This window comes from Anser anser (assembly GCF_964211835.1).
Source record: "Anser anser genome assembly, chromosome: 5".
NCBI lineage: Eukaryota > Metazoa > Chordata > Aves > Anseriformes > Anatidae > Anser > Anser anser.
The window spans coordinates 40,924,434-40,943,830 of NC_139725.1; the positions used below are offsets into that span (position 1 = coordinate 40,924,434).

The 19,397-nt window shown below is 36.2% G+C and overlaps 2 long non-coding RNA genes across 2 annotated transcripts; one reads left to right on the forward strand and one right to left on the reverse strand.

Moving 5' to 3' along the window:
* Nucleotides 1-4,651: 4,651 nt before the first annotated feature.
* On the reverse strand, nt 4,652-16,074 carry LOC310900266. The gene is made up of 2 exons (XR_014584960.1): nt 15,938-16,074; nt 4,652-13,731 (listed from the first exon to the last, which is right to left on the reverse strand). It is a non-coding gene; the product is annotated as an uncharacterized lncRNA (long non-coding RNA).
* Nucleotides 12,095-15,944, forward strand: LOC310900265. Its single transcript, XR_014584959.1, has 3 exons — nt 12,095-12,175; nt 12,479-13,290; nt 13,878-15,944. It is a non-coding gene; the product is annotated as an uncharacterized lncRNA (long non-coding RNA).
* Nucleotides 16,075-19,397: the final 3,323 nt, after the last annotated feature.

Sequence of the window (19,397 nt, forward strand, 5' to 3'; positions counted from 1 at the left end):
GCACACATGGCTGGTTTATTTTCTGCTGTGTCTGGAAGACAGTTCTTTAGTGGAACCATTCCAATATAACTGCAAAAAAAACATTCTATCAATATATGGAAAAATAAAAGTAACCTCTCTTTTGACAACATAAGAGCTCTAAAAAGAAACTTACTTTGATTATATAAGCAATTTATAAAACTTTATTTACTGCTCTATAAATAATAAAGGCCATGTGTTGCTTGGCATTGCCTTAATTCCTAATTGCAACAGGATTATAGTGTAAACAGACCAGATAAATGCGCAGAGAAGAATGAAGAGAGAACTTGACTGGTCACAAAAACACACGTGCTATTGAAAAGAAATCCGTGGCAACCTAATACTTCAATGAAGAAATATGCATAAAAGAGGAGGAAATGTGTTCCACAAGGGTAGCCACACATCTCCTAATTGTCTAATGACCAATCTTGTTATGGCATTTGCTTTATAAGCAGTTATAACTGTGATGTTTATGAAGGTAACAATTCTATCAACAAATTAATGGGCCAATGATTCTATTTTATGGATGTATTGAGTGGCTTGATTTAATATTGAATGGCAATTTCACAATGAAGTGATTCCCAGCAGAATTCATTGTTATTTTTATTATTCATCAAAATATTTCTGAAGAGAAAATCTCTTGCTTACAGGAATTTCATTTATTATTATACATATATTTTTAATTTTATTTAAAATTAGGTAAATTGGAAACTGTATTATTCTATTAATTTCGGGGGCTGGGGTGGGGGAAGATAAGTTTTAATGTGTTTCTTGATTCAGGGATATTTTTCACCTTCTTGGTTAAAAGAAGCATTTTTGCCTAAAAGTTGGGCTAAACATAAAAAATCGTCAGAATCTCAAGCTCATGTACATCTGGGATATAGGATTTGGAGCAAGCTAAGGCAGAAGCTCTTTGCAAGAACCTCTTGGTAAAAGCGTTGGCAAAGTATGATAGAGAAGGCTTCATGAATGTCTTCCTAGCACTCTGTTAAAAGAACCTTCTCTCCTCATCAATAGATTTTAATATAATTGAAGCTTAAATATATTTACATTTCATAAAATGCAGCAAATACCTATTAGTTTCTGTGAACAGGTGTATATTCAGCAACAAAAACTTTCATTGTAGTGTTTTATAGCTAGGTAACATCTCTCCAGAGCTTTTCAGCTACACATCCCATTGACTGTACTGTGAGTTATTTACATAGGAGAATACTAAGAGTGTTGTCCTTGAAAACATTATGGTGTTGGCAAGAAAAGACATGCAGGTGATTGTCTGATACCTGGAAAACTTGTCTGGCTTCTATCTCAACTGGAACGTGAGTTGGTATTTGTGCTAAGTACTCCGAGGATCGTGTTTTTGAGCATTTCACGGAAGATAATATGGCTTCATATTCATCAAAAGACATCTTTTTATAAATTGCTCCATGAATAACATGAAACCGCAGGCAAAGTTCAGTGGTGAAATTGTAAAGAGTATGCAGGATTGCACTCTTCCTTTGTGGCCCCGCTTTGTGCATGACAAGCAGCTCTGTTATGCACCGCAGAGATGGGAGGAGGGGACAAGAAACATCACTGTGAGAAAAAAGACACACACATTTATTTATTTTATTTTTTATTTTTTATTATTTTATTTTATTTTATTTTATTTTAATTTTATTTTATTTTATTTTATTATTTTATTTCATTTCATTATTTTATTTTATTTTTAAAATAACATGCTGTTGAACAAAACAAATGCAAAAACAGATTAAAAATAAAAAGTACAGTAAAATACCTACTGTTTTTTCTAAACCACAAACAGACATGGAGATCCCTAAGCCAAAAGGATTTCCATCCTCATTATTTTCAGGCCATACCTTGACAAGACTGTGCCTTGATACAAGGGACACTGAGGTACCAGGGAAAAAGTCATTTATACCCTGAGTACACTCTCTAAGCAGTGGGTATAAAGTCGCTGAGATTGGCTTAGGCAGAGTCTATGTCCCACCCAGCTATTTAGATACAGAGCAATAAATAAAGAGGGGAGAGAAAGAAGAGGGAAGTCAGGTAGGTGAGTAAAAGAATACACATGGAAATGGAGGAAGAGGGAGAAAATCTAACATTAACAGAAAAAGGAGAAACAAGGCAATATACACAGATATAGAGGAAAGGAGAAAAATGTATTAATTTTGAAAAGAGCAGGGTAAAAAGAAAATATTTTTATTAGAAGTTTGTTGCAATTTGTTATGTAGTTTATATGTAGTTTAAATGATTTTCAATGTTGTGTGTGCATAGATTTATGTATACTTGCCTATACTCTAAATTGTCTAAATTTGATTTCTTTAGAATTCTTGCATGAGGTATTTGTGTGCCGTATCTTATTATATATAAAGTGTATTTGGTAGAAAAATATTGCTTTTCCTGTTTGGAGTGCATAAAAGGGTGATTTTGGTTGCAATCCATGTAATTACAAGTTGGGAAATTCCTCTTGTCTGTGGGGCTGTCATTATTCAGCTCCTATCCTTTAAATTTGAGACAATTCTGAAAATTGTTGCTACAGAGCCCCTAACTTCTGTTCAAAATTAGCTTTACTGCTCATGTTTGTTTCTTTGTTTTATTTTTTAACATTCAGCACATTTTTATTAACATGAAGATCTTCTCCCACCCACTAACTATTTTTCACTCACTGTTGAGGGGGCAGCCTGAGTGACTTTATCTCTGGGTAAAATGAACATGGCTTGTCTCCATTCTGTTCTTATTTTGGGGAATCTCACTGAACTGGGGAAAAAATGCTGTAGGTGGCAAAACAGGTAGAAAAGAAATTATAAAGAATTATCTGTATATGTCTGGGCCAATTTAGTTGCGGTCCAGGTGATCTGAAGACAACTGATTCTTTCTGTTTGTGCAGATCTGAGTCATTTGCTGACATTGACTATTGTTGCAACAACTCTGTAATTTAAAATGTCAAAAAATACTAGTCAGTATTTATATAAAATAGATATTTCTTAACCTCTGACCTTCTTTTATTTAAAAAACAAACAAGCAAAACACTGATTTTGAATTGGTTTTCACCTGTAGCCTTTGTTCTGCACTGACTACAAAAGCTGAATTTTGTTGTGCTCATGCATGGGTCAGTGTTTTCAAATACCTTGTAGTCTGCCACAGTCACTGGTAAAATGAAGAGAAGATCGATACTGTCTAGTATTGAAAATAAATAAAAATTTGTAATCATCAACCAAAAATAAACTTTCATTGAATATCATTGTGGACAGACCAATATGACAATTAATGTCACACAGAAGAAAAATTAAGTTAGTAATTCATTTTCAGTTATTTTGACTTTTAACGTGCTTAAAAATGGGAATTCAAAGGCGTTTCTGAAAAAAAATGTACTGTATTTTTCACAGTATATGCAAAGAATGAAAACAAATTGCAGATAAATTTGAAATATTTTCTGAGGGCACTCATATCAATAGCAACATGCAGAAATTCTTGTTTTAATAAGAATTTCTTTTAAGATATTTACTTAACTAGAAACCTGCAATTATCTTTCTTTATTTATTTATTTTATTTTTCGTCCTTAGTGATGTAAATATCAATGGATTATTTCCTCTTTTTTTTTCTTAATTTGAATAATCTGCAAAATAGGGATTGCTGAAATGATTAAAAGGATCTATTTTCCTTGCAATATAAATAGATTTTATGTATTCCTGTTGAATGATGAAATGCAGTATCTAATCTTTATCCCAGGTGAAAGGTTCTACACTTCCATGAAAAAGGCAGGCTTAGTCAGGTCAACGAACTAAATCAATTTTAAAACAACAACAAAAAGGTCCACATAATAGATGAAGGTAATCATAATAATATAATATTTCACAAATAACCCAGGCCAACATATATTTTATCCCAGTTTCTCACTTAGTGGCAGTAATTTAAATCAGATTTTTTATGTTAACTATATGCCATGCAGTGCAAACACCTGTGAGTGTATTCCTAAGGCAGTTATTTTAATCCAGCAATGAATGATTAGACATTTGTAATGAAAATAAAGTTTATTTATTTCTTGAAATTCTGCTGTAAAATCATAACGATAATCTGCTCTGCAATACTGGTCACAGCCTTCTCAAATTCAATATCACTGAAGGCAGAAAGAAAGAACTCCATGCCCATCTTCCCATCATAATATAGCTTCAAACAGGAAAGTGCATACAGATGAACATTTCTCAAAAGAAGTTAAAAGAGGTGTTTCAAAGGGTAAAATGCTTTCAGAAGACTATTAAAAGTATTAGCAAAAACTTCCATTTTGGAACTTCTGTCCAAATGAGAACATAGAAAACCCTAGAAAAAGAAACATAGAGAAAATGAGAACATAGAAAATTAATTTTTAACTGTTATGAAACAAGCCCCAAATGTTGTTGAACATTGACTTGCTAAAAGCATTGACACAACTAATTACAGAATTTAAAATACAAAAGGAGGAAGGCTGACTGTAGTTCTGACAAAGTACCAAAGCACCACTCAAGAAAGATTTAAACTAAAGAAAAAATCTTTTTGAAAGAACCTGAACTGAAGAGTGTCAGACTGAAATTCATTAGTGTATCTCAATTCTCTAGTGAGCAGATTAGCTAAAATTTAAAAAAAAGACCAGAACAAGTATGTGTCAGTGTTTTATTGTGTAATAATGGGGAAAAATCAGCAAAACGTGGTATTACATACTTGGATATTTAATAGTTTTCTTAACAACAATTAATAAAAAATAACCATTTTGGATATAAGTGGATATGTTTCTTTCTGAATTAGTAATATATTAAAGAAAAGGGGAATAAAAAAGAATATGACAGGTGGTCATTTTCCAAAAGGTTTAGTAGGGGAATGAATGGAGCTGTCTGCTATTCAACATCTTAACATCTCTAAAAAAAGGGTGGAGATTAGGAAACAATTTTTGACTGATATAAAATTTCTCAAGATAGCCAAAACTTTCTGTAAAGAGCTGCAGAAGGATTTTACTGCATTGAATGATTGGGTGAGAAATTAATGCAAAGCAATACTCCTGAGGAAAAAAACAATTGCAATTATGAAGCTCACAGTGGTGGATTCAAAATTAGCAAAGAAGATCTTGGAGCTATTCTGATTAATTCCCTAAAAACATCATCCCAATTCTCAGCAGCTATCAAGGGACAAACAATATTCGGAAGTATTAGGAAAAGAATAATAACAATAAAAAAAAAACAAAACAGAAAGCTTGATTATGTCCCTGCATATATTGATGAGACTGCCACACAGTGAATGCTTTGTGGAACTGCTGGAGGATATGTAGACCCAGAAAAGGCAGAACAGCAGAGGGGAAGGTTGGAGGTATGGGGCAGCTTCTGTATCAGAATTGTACTCGTACTCTTCATCCTGGAAAGAGACAACAAAAGGTGGGTGTGATAGAGGAATATAAAATTATGAATGACACAAAGAAACTGAATAGGGAGTGATTACTCACTGTGGGGTACCCAAGAAAACTATTAGGCAGCAGGTTTAAAACAAACATAAGAAAGACCTTTTCTGCTTAAGAATATTATATTTTGAAATTCAATTTCAAGGGATGCCAAAATTACAAAAAAGTTCCAAAGTGATTAAACAGTCCTATAAAGGAAAGACCATGAAAAGCTATTAAATAAGAGGTCGATGATTTTAAACAGGAATAGCTGGCAACTAGCACTCTACTTTCCCTCTTTCATATGTTCTTTTTTTCTAAACATCAGCTTCTGGCCACTGGCTGAGAAAAATCTTTTAGTTTGATCTAGCATGTCTGTTTTTATGGAAAACAGCACAGAAAATAGGGTTTATTCAATACTAAATATGTAAGCTCTGATTCTGCTATCCTTTCTGCTGGCCTATTCTTAGCATAAAAGCTAACCAGGTTTTCATTGGGGTTGCATGATTAAATTTGGTGTAACTTCCAATCAAAACCTTCAATCAAACGTTCCTTTTATTCATTTATCATATATCTAAGAATATACAACTATTTTAAATGTTACTTTGAATAAGGAATGAAACAGAACACATAGACTGAGACTCAAAACAGTAAGTACAGTGTGGGTGAAGGGCAAATGAGAGATGTACCTACATGATCTAGCAAAAGATGTTAATTCAGTTTCTCTACAGTCTTGTTTTAGTAAAGCAAAAACAGGGAAGGAAGGGATGGTTCAGTATTTTCAATATCTTTGTATTTATAAAATAGCACCAGAAGAACAGTAATCCAGGTGGTTGTAGTCCTTTATTACTGTATGAATGCTGAGACTTCCATTCATTTCAAGGGCTGCCCCCACTAAATATGTGGTTTCTGTGGGAACAGAAAACAGTGTGGTCAGAGAAAGCGGGTGTCTTCACAGGTCTGCAGAGCTAATGCGACAATAATCCTTTCTCTGTCAAGGCCCAATATGAACAAAAACGTAACTCTGGAATCAGCATGTGGAAGGTCTGCAAAGTGTTAGAGGGGTATTCCTCCCCCCTTTCTGGGTAGAGAAAATTAGATTCTTTTGACTGCAAGGCTGAATGAGTCGAGAGTATTGTGCAAAAAAAGCCCTAAATATTTGAGGCAGAATCATACCCTTAGTACTTGTGAGATGGGAATAATGACAGAAAAAGGAAAGATTGGCTGTTAATATTGACATCAGCCACTGAAATGTTGAGATGAACAGTCTAGAATCAAGTGTTCTGTTATATATTTAAAATTTATAGACAGGTACTACTGTACTGCCTGGATTTTTGAAAGCTGAAGAATGAACGGCCCTGTCTGATGGGCACCCAGATACTCGTGCAGCTTCCTAAGGGAGCTGGGACTTGTGCTATCACTTGCTTCCAACGTAAGGTGTCTGGCTATGTTAAACTCAGCCCCAACTTCATGTGAAACACCCATGCTCTGCATGGCTCCAAGAGTTGTCCAGGAGGGCTCCAGCTGTATGAGTAGTAGTTCTGGTGCTGGACCTGGGAACGCCACTGTGTAGAGGTGCATCCAGCATTGGCTATATTGTACAACAGCAAAGGGCTGAATAGTCCTTTCAGGTCATAAGACTGTAGCTTAAGACAGCACAGTCTTGAGGACCATATCAGCATTCTGGCTCTTGGGACTTAGACTCCAAGGACCCTGTCACTTTGTCCCTGAGTAGGGCTCAGGTGCTGTTGCACATGCTTTAGTGGCCAATTTTAGGTGCTTTGAGGAATTTGTGGCAAAAATTGAGATGCAAATTGGATGCAGGTATCAGTGAGGATTAGATTTCCAAATTACTCTCTTGATCTTAGCTTTTAAGTTCTCATCCACTCTGGCATGCTTGATGCATGTGGTCACTGCCAATTGCTTTTTGATTACATCTGATATGTTTGCAGCTGGTTGAACCAAGTAGTTATTTGCAGAAATATTCTGAACTCACTTCTTAAACTCCTGGAATGACAGTTCAATGAAACCAGAATAGATATGGGATCTGCATTTTGGCCCGAGTAGGAATACTCAAAGTGGAAAATTTGTAGAGTGTGGTTTGGATGACCCAATATCAGTGTAGGTTTGATGTCTATGGGCTAGTGGAGAGAAAGTATTAGGTGAAAAGAATAGGATTCAGTTCCTGCTGTTATTCTGCATTTTTAAGTAAAACTTCTAAGGCTTTGTTTCTTCATACTGTTAAAATGCAGATAGTAAAGTCTGGCTATATTTTAAATGATTTTGTATGTAAAGTAGATAATACTATTTGGGACTGGTATGTATGCCTATATATACCTATATATATATATATAGGTATAAAAGTTTTTAAAATAAATCCATCTTCTTACTGACTGTTACCTCTGCAAATTTGTTGTGGAGTCTAGAAATGAGGTTGCTTTTTGGATTGCCAAATACCAGCCCAGTGAGGTGAGTCTAATTTAAGTAAAGTGTGAATAATGGTTCCTCTTCCTCCCCAGGCATATGATACTGATAAAGTGATAATGGCATTAAGTGTATGCAGATTGTAATCTCTGAAAATATTTGTTCACTTTTTCTTGGCAACATAGGTTCTGCTATTAGAATTATTGTCAAATAAACAGAGTTGACTGACTTTTTAAAAAAGATTAATCCGAAATGAACATATTAAACAACATGTTTGTTCCTTGTGTTTATTTGTAAAACCTAGTTCAGCAATTTTGTATAAATGCAGGATCTAGAGCTGTTGTACTACTTGCATGTAGTTGTACTCATGATAACTAATAACTGGAGGGAGGATGGGAGAGACCAGGCTTATTTCCTTTCATTTGCTAGAATAAAAACCGTGGAGATAACGTGCAAAACATTTTTCATGTTAACACTAATTATGTTTTCCAAAACCTTTTCATGTATGGACCACAACTTAACATGGATTATCCTCTATTATTTGCATGACATTTCTATTGGGAGGTAGAGCAATAAGGGTGTTGGAGAATGTGACACGGAATGGTACTGTTTTATTTATTTATTTATCCCCCAGTACTGGCTGGCAAGGTCACTGTCTGAATGGATTGTCTGCTTATAACCTTTTGTATTGCACATATAAGAGCTTTTCTGCTGCAGTTCTCAGAAATTATTAAGGAATTCAATTGAATATTCTAATTTTGAACACTGTCTTGTGGGTTTCATTATATACTAGTATTTTTGATAGTCTTTAGACTTCTTTCTTGATTTGAAAATGTGCTTTCAGTTATATTCCCTGTCTGGTCGCATGTGTTAGTGCTATGTTTTCCTGAAGCTGTTGTTGTTTGTGATGAATAGGAACTATTGGAATAATCTGTAGTGATGCTAATTCACATTCACTTATAGTGCTGCTGCCTAGATACGTAGTAATTGTTCCAGGAGCCTCCATTCTGATATGGACAAATATTCATGATGAAGACATCACTGATTTTTTAACTCATTTGTTCTACCAGCTCAGAAATAACTGTTTTGTTTTTGATGAAGAGAAGTGAAAGGATAGTTATATTGATAGAGGTTTTGTGGGCGTATGTATACAATTTTAGTAATCCTAAAATACCATAACACGTTGAACAGACATGATGTGTGCTGTTTATACAGCTAATCTTGCATGTCACAATATATTTAAAGCATGAATGTCTTGGATAAAGCCATGCCAACATATCTCCCATATTTTGCAACCTTTCACATCCAACCCCAGTATTAAGGCACTATTATATAAGAAGGAGGACTTTTCCTGAAGATAAAATCTGGAGCATTCCTTACTCAACTATTGATTTCATGTGGTACTGAACAATATTACAGTGCACGGAACTGCACCAAGCATGACACTTGTAAACTGTCATTAAGTTTTAGATGCCTTAGTTGTACTCTATTGTGTTTCCAACCTTTAAAAACCCAAAGATAATTGATTTATTTCAGAGTGGTTTGGTGTATGGCAGTATCAAAATAGTTTTTATTAAAAAAATGTATTATAGTGTATTCTAGTTTCTAGGTTTTTTTGTTTGTTTGTTGTTTTTTTTTTTTTCGCTTGTGAGTATGGGCATGTGTAACTATGCAGTTGTCTACTGCAAATGCAGTTGTCTGTTGCCAAGTGTTTTTTGTAATAGTTTTGCCTGTATGGTGATCAGATTAAGAAACAGTGTTCTAGAGTGATCATTTGACAGAAGAAAGTGGTAGAAACAGATACAGATAGAAGACAGCCTGTAGAAAAAGACATGGAATCAATGCCAACAAATTTGAAATGATCATTTTTAACAGTGAAGATTAAGTGGTGTGATACACATTACCTGACATCTTAAAATCAAGATAAATTATCTTTCAAAAATCTTTGAATGTTTAAAGTAATCAACCCTATTTTTGTCATATGTTCTGTTGGGCTCCAAGTTAGTACAGATTTTTCACCAGCTGTGGAGCTCAGGGCTTTGCTTTCAGAGCAGTAACCTCTGAGTTTCATCTCCAGCATTGCTGCTGAGCTCCAAGTGGCCATGGCATTCACGAGAATGACAACCAGAGTCTTAGAAAGTGAGGGGACCATTTCACCATATTAATAATACCATACTTAATTCATTTAACTGTACTGGAATTTGATAAAATGGTTATTTGATTGGCTTCAGCTCTTCATGAGCAATTTCACATGTTTATCTTGCTTAACTTCTCAGCTTCAGTCTCCTTGATTTAGTTGACAACTGTTAATTTGAACCAGACGTTTGAAATTGCTGGAGGGCTTCTTTTGTAACAGAAGCTTGCTAACCTGACTTCTTTGTCCACAGAGAACTCAGGGAATTGGCTTCTCTTTGTTCTACATATAGTGCCCTTAAAGGCCTTTTAAAAACGGTGATCGTCAATTACCATATATCAAGTACAGAGAATCTGTATGGAAGAAAGGAAAGTAAGAGAAAATAAATTGCATTCCACCAAAAAAAAAAGTGTGTATAAAACAGAATGGGAAACCAGGAAATGCTAGCGTCCTTTTTATCTTTGAAGAAAGAATTTTATAATCTTTTACATGGCTTTGCTCCTAGTTGTTATTTAGGGAATACTCTGTATGAAGATCAGTCAAGATCAAATTAAATATATATTTGTAGACAATATGGATTTTAGAAGGCTTATTAATACCTGTGATAATTTAACATAATTCATTTATTTATAGATTACTGGAGTATGCTTCAAGTTTACTAGCCAATATTCCCCATATTAAACATTTCCCATTTAAATTACTTAATGAGAGGGGAAATTGGGAAATAATAAACAAACACTTGCCTATTCTTACATCAGCAATTGTTGACTGCTTGTTTTTTTAACTCATGTAAACTGTCACTGTTTACCTGCATTCCTCTATTAGAAACTCATTTTATAAAATATTGTTCTCTACACTTTATTACTTAACAGTGGTTTCTCTTGGTAAAAAAACAAAACAAAACAGAAAACCAAACCAACCAAACAAATACCAACAAGCTTCTATGATTTGTATATCTAAGAAACCAAACACATCTTTTTTGATTTAAAAACTAGCCATTTATTTCCAGCTTACCCATAGCACCTATGTTGCTCTCAGTAACTGGCATTGATAATATTACGCCTTTTAAAGTGTTGATGTTTCAGTGCAATATACTTTATTAAAGCATATTTGATTATTTTGTCCAAACAAAAATCTTGGACCAAATCTCTTATACGTCCAAGAGGGATGTGTTCTCACTGCAACATTTCAAATTTCAAATATTTAAAATACATTTCTGTATTTCTTTCCAGCTAGCAGAAGTTGGCATTATCTTGTGCCTCAGTTACTATAACTTTTTTGTCTTTTGTTTTAATTTTGTTCTTCTTACAATTCTTCATATTGCTGCAAGAATCTTTCTTCCTATGTTTCCCTTACCTTTACTTCCTTTGCTTTACAAAAGTCCACTTAGCGTCACCAAACCTAAGCTGTGGATTCATTCTTAAGGCTTTTGACAACCTACCTATCATCTTATCTGCAAGACACCAACTTCTATTTAGCCCACAAACACAAGCTTCTTCATCTACTTAAAGGTCTAGGCAGACACAACCTTAATAATTATCTTTTAATATTTTTTTATCTATTAATTAATTAATATTCTTCTTAACTAGGACTAATACATGGGGCAGCATTAGCACAGTCATGTGAGATCAAGATGACTGTTAGCTTTATTTCCCTCATTGATCTATTTGCATTAATCGCCTTTGTACTTGGAACACATCTGGGGCAGACACAACAGCACAAACTTCAAAGTACTACAACAAATCAGTTGATCAGCAGTTATTTTGCAAGGCTGGCTACAAGACGATGGCCTATGGTGGGTGAATGCTAAAGAATGTCTGCCTTCAGTTGAAGAATGAGAGGGTGTTATGGGATTTACTTTCCATTTTCTTGCTTCTCTAACAGGTTTATTTTTTTTCTAGAAATCTTTATTGTTTCTCAATGAAGTTATTTGTATATTAATGGTATCTTTGGATAGCACAGGATGATAAATATTGAAATGGGATGTGATTCATATTTCATGAACTCTGGTCCTGACCTTTTTACAATTACCAGAACAAATTGCATTAATTGCACCAAATTATACGACAGGTGGAGGAAGTTTTCATTAGTATCCATTACATAAAGCAATATAGAAAGAAATTTCCTTTTATTTTTTTTCCTCTGTAATTGACTGTAAACATGACCAATCTTACATAATAGCAAAGCATATACAAAAGGTGATATTGGTTGGTTTCTGCAGCTTTAGGACTTCTAATACCTTAGGGATTTGGGTTAATAATGATTACAGGAGGGGAAAAATAGATGAGAGAGAGATACTATGGTTACACAGACCTTTCTTCCTTAGGCAAAAAATATTTTGTATGAAGATCAGCATCTAAAAATATGAACCTGAGAGCAATCTAGCAGTGTCAGATAGCATGGGCCTTGGGACTGGCTGCCAAAGCATGAGACTATACTCCACCAGGAGTGCAACCAGCCTCTGCCACAGTGTAGACGTTGTACTTGTTTTTCCGTTTCAGTCACAGTGCAATGCTTCTGAGGTGAAAGACTATGATGAAAAAGGAAGATACTCTAGTATGTACAAGTGTTCTTAATGTGTGCCATAGTGGAATTGTTTACTACTGGAAATCCTGGATATTCACATTTAATGGAATAAATATTTCCTTCATTTATTTTTCAGTGGAAGAAAGAAATTAAAAGGTACAGTTAAGATCTTGTTTCTCCTCTAATCTATTTGCCAAACTCTTTTGCTCTGTTCTTCCCTGTAGAGCTTGTGGTGCAGGCTTTCTTTTTGCTCTTTTTCCTGGTTCCATTACTCGTCCACAAGGAAAGTTTTATCCCTGGTAAAATTAGTTTCTGTTAAGAAATCTAATTTTACTTTAAACCTTTACGGGTGTTATTACAGAAAGTAAGGGAAATGATATGAAAGAGAACTGAACAACTCCCTTTTAACATTTTTTTTTTTAAATCTCTGATTGTCTGTGAAGAGTGTAGAGAATGCAACTCTTAATGTGATGGAGACTGGTTTATTCCATTATCAAGTATTTCATTCCTTTTGTAGACTGCTTTTAATCAGCAGAAAGGTTCAAGCAAATTAGAAGAAAAGAAAAAAAAAGAGATCTTCCTTTTCTGGAGGTCTGAGCAGAGTAGATTTTAAATACAATTTAACATTAATTTTTGAAATATTGGCACCTCCTTTCTCTAAAATATATAGCCAAATTTTTCATCTAGCACCTAAGCTGATGGGCACTGGATCCATAAATACTTCTGAGGACTGGGGCCTGAGACCCTGCTAAAGTTACTGCTTCTGTAAATTCAGTGTGTTTCCCAGGTAGGTGAATGTACAACTTGAGGTATGTAAAATAAACAGCCATTAAAAACAGATGGGTCTTATTTTAAAAAATGTGTATCACCTATACGAGTGATGAAGTGGTCATTATTTTCATATAAGTTCTATGTTTTCCAAAATGTAGTATAACCTCATAAACTAAGTTAAGAACATAATCAAGAAATGGCAGTGTCCAGAATCTTGGCAGAAAAGAAAATTGAATATGTCATAGGGAACAGTGGAGAGGGAAAGGTGTGAATGCAGGTTTAAAAAAGAAAAAAATGGATCAGAAAATGGTCAGAAAAGACAGATATCAGTTTCAGATTGTGTTCTCAAGAGAGTCAGGCTTGAGGAAAAGGTTAGAAATACCCATACAAGTTGTTCCTTGCTGAGCTGCCCTCTTGTTCAGACTTGGAAGTTAGCAGACGTTTCTGATGGGCTGTTCTGTAGGGAAAAAATAGAAAAGGAATTTAAGATCAAAACTTAAAATACACAGCAGTCCTCTTAAGTTTTCTTCTCTTCTGGATTCTCAACAGTCAAAATGAGTTGCACATTTGCTTCTATACCTCTATGTCATTTTTCTCTCTCAGGGAGGCAGTGCATAAGCAGAGGAGCTGAAGTGTTACTTTTGTGACGGAAGAGTGCCTCTTTATCTGGAGGTCATCATGTTGGAAGAAAGTTGTAAATGCACAGCAGTGTCCAGTGCAGCAGCGTTTGAGGGAACGGCATCTTACAAGAGTGTCTGTGACCTTCCAGCCCAGGTCCAGCCTCAGACCAGGGGTCCCGCAGGAGGTACACCGTAACTGCTCTATCACTGTTAGCTAGAGGGGATCTTTAAACAATTCCAAGTAGTGTATGACTAACAAACCTTCCCTTGCATTGTTTGACAAGATACTTTGGAATGATGGTCCAGCACTCTAGTGTGTGGAACAAGTAAGATATTTCTGCCGTACGTGCACTTCATCAGTAAGATGACGGGTGCTAGAAGAGCCCTGAGGCTGGGGACAGTGGCGTTGTGTATAATGAGATTTCTGCAAGCGTGGAATATTTTACAGATCACAGGAGTGGAAATCCTGAAGAAGAGGGTAAGGTTTGTGCTTTGCCTTGCACCGACATAAGCATGTTTTTGCAGGATCTGTACAGAGGAAGCTTGTCTTTTTGAGGCTGCCTGACACAATAGGAGGACTTGCCTTACAAGTGGAATCAGAATTTAGAAAGGTTTTTTATATTATACCAAGTAGACAGACCTATTAAGCTACTGTGATGTGATCCAGACCCTCAGCAGCTTAGTCTGAAAAGTAATCTGCACGTCAGCCCCAGATGCAGAAGGACTGGAATTTATGGTGCACAGGATTTAGCCATTTCACAGTAAATTAGATAGGACTTTTCAAACCTTTTGAAATTGTGTTTTCAAAATTTTGTGTTTTTTAGCTTACTTTATAGGTGTTAAGCCTTGCTGCCCTTTTCCTGGGAAGCTCTGACATTAAAAGAAAATTTACTTGTTTGGAATATTATTATAATCTTTCTTCAAACCAGCTTTGAGCTTTAGTACTTAGTACCATTTAACACTATAATCATTTAAATCCACTTTAATGACTTTTGTAATATAAATGATTTAAGTATAATAACAATTATTTTAACAAGTGTTTCCTGATTCCGGGCATGTGTAAAGAAGATGGGGTATGTAATATGTCTGACCAGATAACTGCTTTTACGAATTATATTCATTCTTCTTTATTTAGCTGCAAAATGAAGAGAGTTCAGTGTAGTTCAAGGAAAGCATTGTGGTAAACAGACAGCTTAAATGTGAGCAGTGTAAAGAGCAGCAGCTTGCAGAAATATTGCTATAGATACTAAGACCGTATCCTGCCTCACTATGGACCACACATAATTGAATCATGTTCAATAGAAGGCCATTACAAAACAGAGCTGATTTGCAATGCTAATGCAGTGAAGACAGCTGTCACTGGGAATTAAATATGATCATTCAAAGCCTGAATAAATGAGGTGCCCATTATCTTCTGGCTCTGCTGCAGCCTGCTTAAAGAACACAAATAAATGATACAGTCTCAATAACCAGCTCAGTTTTGTCTTCTAGCCATAGAAATATGAAGAAGACAGAGGGAAGAGGGAGGGCATGCAACAACATCAACAACAAAAAGCATAGTCAATTTACAAAGACAAGCAGAGAACCAGTGCCCTAGGACTCCATTTTCAACAGAACAGTATTTGTGGAAAAATGGGAAAAAAAGCTCTTTAACCAAGCTAGCATATTTTAGTGTAAAAAAGGCCCACTTATTTACAAAGATACAGTGAAAAATAACAGGTGTCTAAAAAATCACGGTCAGTGATTTTCCAAAGGAAATCAGTCAGAGAATCCAAAACATCCAATGAACCAGCATGGAGTCTGCACAGAATGATAAAGGACAGGTTAAGGTAAATTTCTTTTCCTTTTGGCACACAGTGCTGTGAATGTCATAAGGTATTGCTGTTCAATTTTAACGTGAACCATAATCTACACACAAGGAAAAGGCTGATCAAGGTGGAAGAAACTGGCATTTGTTTGACGAGGGAATGCCTTGGAAGTTTTTGTCATTTCGCAGAGAGCATAAAAGCACACAGTTGGAAGAAGAAGAAAAAGAAAAGTTACCATATACAAGGAGGCTTTCTGCTTTGAGTAGGAGTGGTACCCGATGCAGCTGGTTTGGTCCTAGGCAGAACAGGTCTGTGCTGTGCTGCAGCTGGGCGGTGATGTGAAGCAGAGGAGCCCCAGCGAGAGCAGCGCGATGCTTGGGAATCTGCCTTCCTTGGCTGGCACCCGCGGGCTGCGGCGCTGGGTGCTGGCGGAGGGCAGGCAGAGGGAAGCACTGCCAGACATGGTGACAAGCCCTGGCTTAGCTGGTGTCTGATTACCAGTTCATGCCTGTAGAAAATACCGTATAAAATGTGCACTTGAAAGAAAAGAGGAGACAGAGGAGTTAACTTGCATAAATCATATTGCTAGTATGTATGTGTGTGTGCAAATGTTTCCGTAAACATGTGAAATCCACGAACGATAACCATATATCAAAGACTGCTTTTCTCTGATCAAACAAAGTATTTGCCTGCCTGCAGCCTCTTCACAATGTTTTCCATTTTCCAATAAGGAAATCGACTGGCAGAACCTGGAAACTGTCAAAATAGGCTGGGAGAAGTGGGAGAAAAGGTGTGAGGAATACCAGTGCCCCAGGCACCTGTCTCTTGTATTGCCGGGTCCCAGAGCAAGTGACCTGTCCGAGACCTTTGGCAGCCCTGTGTAAGTGTGCAATAGGCAACAAATTTCATGTTGGAGTTGCCTGCACACATGAGAAAACGTGCTAATCCAGAAACAGCAAACTAAGTGCAAAGAAAACAGAAGTATTACCAAGAGATTTGCACATTCACTGGGCAAAATCAGGGGAAAAAAAGGGAAGCTTGGAAAGTACATGACTGTGAAAAATTGCATCTGACATAATGTTAAATACCAGCAAGTGTAAAGTCATATATATGGCACATGAAAGCAGATAAACAGGTTGGATACAAACTGAGGATTAGCTCTTCAGATATCAGCAACTTTAGGAACGGGTAGAGTTTTAATAATACGAATATATGGAGATATATAAATGGATATGAAATTACAGAGTGAAGGCCAGGCTGCTTGTGGTGGAATGTATTGTGAGGCAGTGCACAAACTCAAAGTAACAGTGTCTGCAAGACACACAGCATTAATGCATCCGCACTTGAAATGCTGCATTTCCTTTAGGTCCTCACATGTACTGAAATTCTAATTCAAAAAGAAGGACATTTAATACGGGGAAAAAACAGAGTGCATATGGAATGACCAATAGCACCAATCTCCGTTCTTTAGAAATCAGAGGATTTGGGGACACAAATAAGTCAAGCTATACATAAAGAAGTGGAATTATTTATATTTTGAAAGAAATCATGGACATAAGAGGTACAAGCATAAAGCAGGTGTGAGAGGAGTTTCAAGGCCAGAATTCTTTGATGTCTAAACATTTTGTAGGTAAACTCCTCTTGTGAAATAAAGTAGAGCAAGGCCAAAGAAATACCTATTTGAAATTACTATTTTAAATTCCTTCATCTATCATTTTCTTGATAACTATACAGTTTGCAAACGCTTTAGCTGTGAGCTGCTAAATAGAAAGCCTATTGTGCCCTACTGTGAGAATATCTTTAATGGATTCTCTATTTTCCCATTTTCACTTGGGTTTTAGTATTTTTCCTGTTTTAAAGCCCAGGGAAGAAAAACCTTATATTCACTGTTTTGAAACTCTGTGGGTGCAGTGCAGCACCTGTACATTTATTATCAAAGCCTTTGATTATATTAAGCCGGGGGGTTTCTTCTTCCCTGCCCTATTCCTTCCAGTGACTCTTGCATTCCCTGTAGGTTTATGCCTTTTTACCACTTCAAAAATTTCACAATACATTTTAATTGACAGGTAACCATGTCCGTAACACTCTGGTTGATGGTTGTGGATTTTTTAATTATTTATTTATCTATTTTAGTGAGTGGCAACACCACAGGTGATATACAGCCAGAGAACAAACCGTGGCACTGCACGATGCTGAAGCGTTGTGCACTTGTGTATGACACCTCTCACAGATAAAGGAAATATGCATGGCAAGGCCTTTCCAATGCTCTCCTCTGTTTCAGGTCATGTATATTGTCCTTTCCTGTGAGACTTAGGGCAGGATTCCTTGCTGGGCTTTGGGCCATCCCTCCTGTCAGCATCCTGTTTGCTGCTATAGTAAGACGGACAGCTCTGACACACCGAGCACACTGCTTCTTGCAGAGTTTGTGCAGATAAGCACCACGCATCATGGCATGCACTCTGACACGAGGTCTTATTACATATTTACTGATGGCTTGAGACAGTCTAAGTGAGATATGCCAGGGTGCAGTGCCATCGGTGCTAGCAGTGGGGCGTGTGGTGGGCTGCCGCTCTCAAATCCCTGCTGAGGCTTTTGTGTGATGCCCAGAGCATTTCATATGCTGTAATTGTAGCATTTAAAGCTGCAGATGTGACAAATGTAGGACAATTTGCATGTTTACCAAATGGAAGTATAGCTCATCCACAAGGTACCCTGCTAGCACTGTGAGAGCAAACTTTAGTATGGCTTAATAAATATCCTCTTGTGGCTAATTTTGCAATTGTGGATGGTGTCGTCTTAGCACAGAGAGAAATAAAGACTCATGAAGCACTTTATTAGAGAAAATAGCTTTAAGTTGGCTCTGCCATGTATGAGGAATAAAGCACTTAAGGTGCTTCACAGAGCAAGCGCAGCTTGATTTCACAAATTTTTGGCCTTGTGCTTGAACTGCAATAGCCCTAGTTCCCTCCTGTTTCCCTTATACTTCTCTACCTTGCTGAAAGAAAAGGGACAAAACAAGTATAATGACACAGTACCTGCCATTTGACTTGAAATCAAATCATTTTCAAATAAAAGCCAGGGAAAGCAGAACAGAACTGGAGCAACGTGTAGTGTGCCCTGTCAGTAACTGGAGCACTTTCTGGTATGAGAGGGCTGTGCTCCCTTTCCTTCTACCTGTGTGGATTTTATCCCATTACACTGAATTTTTCAAAGTCCACTGCGCTGCAAAGGCACATATATTTCAGTTCTAAGCTAAGCTGAATCCTCTCGTGTTGTTCTCCCTAGCCTAATTGATTTCAAATTCCTTTTGAATGCTACTGAAACCCAAGGGGAAATTCCTATTCATTTCCAGGCGTAGGCTGTAGTTTCCTGTGTTGTGGTATTTAGTTACTAGAGTATACATTTTCTAATATATATTTCCTTCATGATGCCTGGATCTTATTTCATTTCCTATTTTATCTTGGTATCTACAATGCTTTAGAAAGAAGAGTACAGATAATGATGGTTTTGATTCCAAATAAGAACAGAGTAAAAGCCCATTTGGTTTGTTCTTAACATACTTGAGGAATGCAGCTTGTGTCCACTATATTTTGTTGGTTGGTTGTTTTGTTGTTGTTGTTGTTTGTTTGTTGTCTTTTTTTTTTTTTTTTTTAAAACTTGTACAATTCACAGATTAAGCCAGCATTTACCATAGT